We start from the raw sequence: 6525 nt of genomic DNA, 5'->3' as shown, positions 1-6525 counted from the left end.
AGAGAGAGACAGTGAGAGAGTGAGACAGTGAGAGAGAGAGAGACAGTGAGAGAGAGAGAGACAGTGAGAGAGAGAGACAGTGAGAGAGTGAGACAGTGAGAGAGAGAGACAATAAGAGAGTGAGACAGTGAGAGAGTGAGACAGTGAGAGAGTGAGACAATAAGAGAGTGAGACAGTGAGAGAGTGAGACAGTGAGAGACAGCGAGAGAGTGAGACAGTGAGAGAGAGAGACAGTGAGAGAGAGAGAGACAGTGAGAGAGAGAGACAGTGAGATTGAGAGTGAAAGAGAGAGTGAGACAGTGAGAGAGAGAGACAGTGAGAGAGTGAGACAGTGAGAGAGAGAGAGACAGTGAGAGAGAGACAGCGAGAGAGAGAGACAGTGAGAGAGAGTGAGACAGTGAGAGAGAGAGAGACAGTGAGAGAGTGAGACAGTGAGATTGAGAGTGAAAGAGAGAGTGAGACAGTGAGAGAGAGACAGTGAGAGAGAGTGAGACAGTGAGAGAGAGAGACAGTGAGAGAGAGAGAGACAGTGAGAGAGTGAGACAGTGAGAGAGAGAGACAGTGAGAGAGTGAGACAGTGAGATTGAGAGTGAAAGAGAGAGTGAGACAGTGAGAGAGAGAGAGAGTGAGACAGTGAGAGAGAGAGAGAGACAGTGAGAGAGAGACAGCGAGAGAGAGAGACAGTGAGAGAGAGTGAGACAGTGAGAGAGAGTGAGACAGTGAGAGAGTGAGACAGTGAGATTGAGAGTGAAAGAGAGAGTGAGACAGTGAGAGAGTGAGACAGTGAGAGAGAGTGAGACAGTGAGAGAGAGAAACAGTGAGAGAGTGAGACAGTGAGAGAGAGTGAGACAGTGAGAGAGTGAGACAGTGAGATTGAGAGTGAAAGAGAGAGTGAGACAGTGAGAGAGTGAGACAGTGAGAGAGAGAGAGACAGCGAGAGAGAGAGACAGTGAGAGAGTGAGACAGTGAGAGAGAGAGAGACAGTGAGAGAGAGAGAGACAGTGAGAGAGTGAGACAGTGAGATTGAGAGTGAAAGAGAGAGTGAGACAGTGAGAGAGTGAGACAGTGAGAGAGAGAGACAGTGAGAGAGTGAGACAGTGAGATTGAGAGTGAAAGAGAGAGTGAGACAGTGAGAGAGAGAGACAGTGAGAGAGTGAGACAGTGAGAGAGAGAGACAGTGAGAGAGTGAGACAGTGAGAGAGAGAGACAATAAGAGAGTGAGACAGTGAGAGAGTGAGACAGTGAGAGACAGCGAGAGAGTGAGACAGTGAGAGAGAGAGACAGTGAGAGAGAGAGAGACAGTGAGAGAGAGACAGTGAGATTGAGAGTGAAAGAGAGAGTGAGACAGTGAGAGAGTGAGACAGTGAGAGAGAGAGACAGTGAGAGAGAGAGACAGTGAGATTGAGAGTGAAAGAGAGAGTGAGACAGTGAGAGAGAGAGACAGTGAGAGAGTGAGACAGTGAGAGAGAGAGAGACAGTGAGAGAGAGACAGCGAGAGAGAGAGACAGTGAGAGAGAGTGAGACAGTGAGAGAGAGAGAGACAGTGAGAGAGTGAGACAGTGAGATTGAGAGTGAAAGAGAGAGTGAGACAGTGAGAGAGTGAGACAGTGAGAGAGAGAGAGACAGCGAGAGAGAGAGACAGTGAGAGAGTGAGACAGTGAGAGAGAGAGAGACAGTGAGAGAGAGAGAGACAGTGAGAGAGTGAGACAGTGAGATTGAGAGTGAAAGAGAGAGTGAGACAGTGAGAGAGTGAGACAGTGAGAGAGAGAGAGAGACAGTGAGAGAGTGAGACAGTGAGAGAGAGAGACAGTGAGAGAGAGACAGTGAGAGAGAGAGACAGTGAGAGAGAGAGAGACAGAGAGAGAGAGAGAGAGACAGTGAGAGAGAGAGAGACAGCGAGAGAGAGAGACAGTGAGATTGAGAGTGAAAGAGAGAGAGAGACAGTGAGAGAGAGAGACAGTGAGAGAGAGAAACAGTAGGATTAGAGAAAATGTGAAAGCAGCAATGAGGACACAGTGATGAAAATAACTCCGCCCCTCTCCTGGGAGTGACTATTACTGATCAGTGTGTGTGTGTGTGTGTGTGTGTGTGTGTGTGTGTGTTATAAGAGTTGGTGAGCTGTGCTGAAATAATGCTGTCTTTTCATGTAGTTTCTCCATGAAAGAGTGAGGAGAGTGAGTGAGTGAGTGTGTGTGAGTGTGTGTGTGTGTGTGTGTGTGTGTGTGTGGTGTGATTCCTGTGGGATCACTGGCGGTCTCTTATCTAATTAGATACTGTGCTAATTAGACAGCTAAGTTTGGAGAGCTCAGAAACAGGACACTCAGCCCCTCGAGGGTGTAACACACTCGCCCAGTTTGGAAAGTCCTAGATTTGCATTTACGCACACACACACACGCACACTCACACACACACACACACTGCTGCTGCTGCTGCTGGGAGGAGCGAAAGAATATCATGAGGCAGGTAAATGATGTGGATCACTCGCTCGTTTGTGTGTGTGTGTGTGTGTGTGTTCTTTGATCAGGATCATCTCAGAAAGACAGAATGAGAGAGAGAAAGAGAGACAGAGTGAGAGAGACAGTGAAAGAGAAAGAGAGAGAGATATAGACACATACAACAACTTTTTTATGTTGGTGTGTGTATAACTTTTGCTTTTAGTTTCCAGTGCAACAAGGCAAAAACAAATATGACTTCATGGCTCTTACCTAATACACACACACACACACACACACTTGTGGTTGAAGTGGTTTCTTTGGTTTTGCTGTACAATAGGTGCTAATGAGCAGAGCACTTACCCGTGACACCAGTATCATAATCCGAACAGTGATTCTCTCTCTCTCTCTCTCTCTCTCTGTGTGTGTGTGTGTGTGTGTGTGTGTGTGTGTGTGTGTGGACATGAACTCTACAGGAAGACAGATAAAATCTCTGCTATATACCTGATTAAAGCTAGCAATCATATTACAATGCTAATTTTATCTGTGAAGTGACACGTACAGGTTTGTGGATGGTGAGACTTCTGAGGAACTAAAGAGTTCTGGAACCTTCTGAGAAATGAAATACTGTATATCTGACACTCTCTGAGGAACTAAAGAGTTCCTGAACTTTCTCAGGAAATAAAGGGTTTTGGAAACCATCAGAGAAACCAAATGGTTCTGGATCCTTCTGAGAACTTGAGGCGTTGTAGAATCTTCTGAGGACCCAAACAGTACTGGAACCTTCTGAGAAATGAGGTGGTACTGGAACCTTCTGAGGAACTAAAGAGTTCCCGAACCTTATCAAGTGAACTTGTTTCATTAGATTGATGCGTAATGCATAAGATTTCACTGTCTTCCTAAAAATTAATAAATGACTGAATAAATAAATAATGAAAAATAATTGATGGAAGTAAAAATGATTCGTCACTGCATTAAGTTAAATGATAAATTAGTATAATGTCTACAAAAAGTTAAATGAGCATAGAATAATTTCGTGATAATCTCATGAGGACAAATGATTCACTCGTGGTGTACACATGGAGTCATTTAAATGAATCAAACTTTGATATGACTCATTTGATTCAGCAGTGAGCCGGATTTGAACTTTTTTTTAGCCACACTTCTTTGTGCTGTGATGCTCAAGCGAGACTGTCTCTCTCTCTCTCTCTCTCTCTCTCTCTCACACACACACACACACACACACACACGGGTAAATGCTAAATAAGTGCTAAATAAGGCATTTCTTTATTTCCTCATCTTGTGTTATGTCTGAAGTGAGCTTCCTTGTGGTGAGTATCAGTGTGCCATCTATACCGACCCCTATAAATATACAGAACGGGTATGAACACTCATTATGGATGGTATTACATACCCTCTGTGGCATTTCCTTTTCCTCTGTGTGTGTATGTGTGTGTGTGTGTGTGTGAGAGAGAGAGAGAGAGAGAGAGAGAGAGCAGGCAGAAACAAGGTCTTCATTACCATCTGCAGGATTTCTCACACACTGAGACCACAGATGCCACTGATAAGACAAGTAATGGGTTAAAATGACTGCCGAGAGAAAGGAACAATTGTGTGTGTGTGTGTGTGAGTGAGTAAGAGAGAGAGAGAGAGAGAGAGAGAGAGAGAAAGAGAGAGAGAGAAACTGGAAATAGACTCAGTTTTTGAGATGCACTTTGGTGTCATAACTCGTCCTCTTTCTCTTCCAGTAGTGAATAGTTTCGACTCTGACAGCGTTTAGCTAGAAATAAACACTACACATTTCCTTGACACTTTATTTGAAAATATTCCAAAATCAAAACTGATTTCTATTTTGGTGATCTGACCACTTTATTACATAATGTGCTGTTTCTATTATTGACAGTTTTACGTTAATAAAACAAAATTTATATTCAGTATGCAATAAGTAAACTGGAATCCCTGCTGAATCACTGGCGCATAGCCTTCATTTGCATATTCAACCTGATTGACTATTAGTGTTTATGATGCAATAATATGGATTTAAATTTGTGCCGAAAGTATTGAATGTAACTTTTGTGCCAAAAGTGAATGTAACTTTTCAAGAAACGAACAAAAATATACAATGAGAAAGAAGAAAAACACTCTGAAATTGAAAACACTGAACTCTTTGCGCTCTTTGGTAACAGTTTCTAAGCTTCCTCTTCACTAATCATGGTTTATGAGGTTTTCGTTTACAGTCCGCAAAGTTTCCATTCCATTCACAAACCTCTCGTGTGGGCGGGGCTTAACAGCAATTTACTCGACAGCTCCCTGTTTTTGTTCTTTCTCACTGTATATTTTTGTTCGTTTGTACAAATTTAACTCAATACAATAACACTCGTCCATTTAGTACTAACTCAGATGTTCCAGTGACATTTTCATCTCACGCAAATAAATAAATAAATAAAAACACTGCACATTTTCACACTTTGAACAATCTTTACAAAAAATATATATTTTCCTTGAAGGAATTAATTATAAAAAAGTACGCTTGGTGGATGATGGCTATGTTGTTCTCATGTTAGCAAGATTAGCGTTTCTGTCTGTCTGTGAGCTCATAAAAAAAAAAAAAAAAAAAATCAAGCAAATTTATTTGGAATTTTTGGAGCAAATTTAGAATTCCGTATCACAGCCGATATCCCAATCAACATGTCTAATCACAGGTAAATAATCTTTTAAAAAAGACTGTTATAGTCATTTTTTTAACATTAAAATGTTAACCGAAAGTGAAGTTTGGTGTGTAAATGGAACAGTTAATCCTTTTTGCAAATAAAAGGTAGAAAAACAGTCGAGAGAGCAGGAAATATGATAATTTACACCACATCCTGTTTGTTCTGGCTGTGCCTGCAAATCCATCATAATGAAACACCGAGCAAGAACTGAAAACGAAACATTTCACCCAGACAGTGAGGACATAGGCTTCAGGGAAGTGTGTGTGTGTGTGTGTGTGTGTGTGTAATGTTGAACGCAGGAGCTTCAGGAAGTTGCACCTTGTCCTCCTCACGCTCTGCTTTAACAGCACAGTGACACTAGATCATATTTAATTAATTTTTTCCTTTATAAAATACTCACACACACTAAAAAGCACCGTGTGACATCACTTCCTAATCATGTCATGGATGACTTCTGTCTCCTTCCTGATTATCTGATCGAAGCGCACAGAGAAACAGAATCCGGATAATTGGATTATTTTGCAGAATTTTCTTACCGCATTTGACTGAAGGTAACTCGTAACTTTTGACTAAGAAAAATGAAAGAAAAATCCGCCTCAGCTCCGAACTCAGGACGGTCTACTCGACTCTGAGTTCAGCAAGTGACGTCAAATCAACATGGCCGCTCACAGCTGTAGAGTAAACGCTGCAGTGTTTCTTTAGCTTTAAATCAGTTATACTCTATATACGAGTATTAGCTTTAGATCTAGGCTAGCTTAATGCTAACGAAAGACGAACATGGAGGAATCCGTGTTTTTTTCTCTCCACTTTGTAGCTCGAAATCAAAATGATGGAATACTGAACTCCGACTTCCTGGAAATTCCGAGGAAAGTTAATCCTCTTATACAAGTTTTTATTTATTACCCTTTTAATTTTATTTATTAACTTTTTCACAGTGTGCAATGAAACCTTTAGCATTTTTAAAACTAAATAAGTGATTTATTTATTTATTTATTTTATATTTGAAACAGTCCTAAAGTAAATTTCGTACGCATCAAGAATATCACTATATTTTCTTCCAAAATTATATTTTGATTATTAACTTAATGTTTTGAATTTTGTTTTTGTTTATAAGTAATAGAATAGTTGAATATTTATGCTAGTTAGCTAGCTGTGATGTTTAATACAGTAGAATATTTATGCTAGTTAGCTAGCTGTGATGTTTAATACAGTAGAATATTTATGCTAGTTAGCTAGCTGTGATGTTTAATACAGTAGAATATTTATGCTAACTGCTGCCTCAGGTGCGCTTGACTGACAGCTAGTCACGTGACTGTGACGTATGAAAGGTGTATATGATGTACTGCATGGCTGAGAGTATCACTGCACTGTGCTTTCCGCCT

Source organism: Pangasianodon hypophthalmus, chromosome 16 (genome assembly GCF_027358585.1).
Source record: "Pangasianodon hypophthalmus isolate fPanHyp1 chromosome 16, fPanHyp1.pri, whole genome shotgun sequence".
In the NCBI taxonomy this organism is placed as follows: domain Eukaryota; kingdom Metazoa; phylum Chordata; class Actinopteri; order Siluriformes; family Pangasiidae; genus Pangasianodon; species Pangasianodon hypophthalmus.
This window is presented reverse-complemented; position numbering follows the sequence as displayed.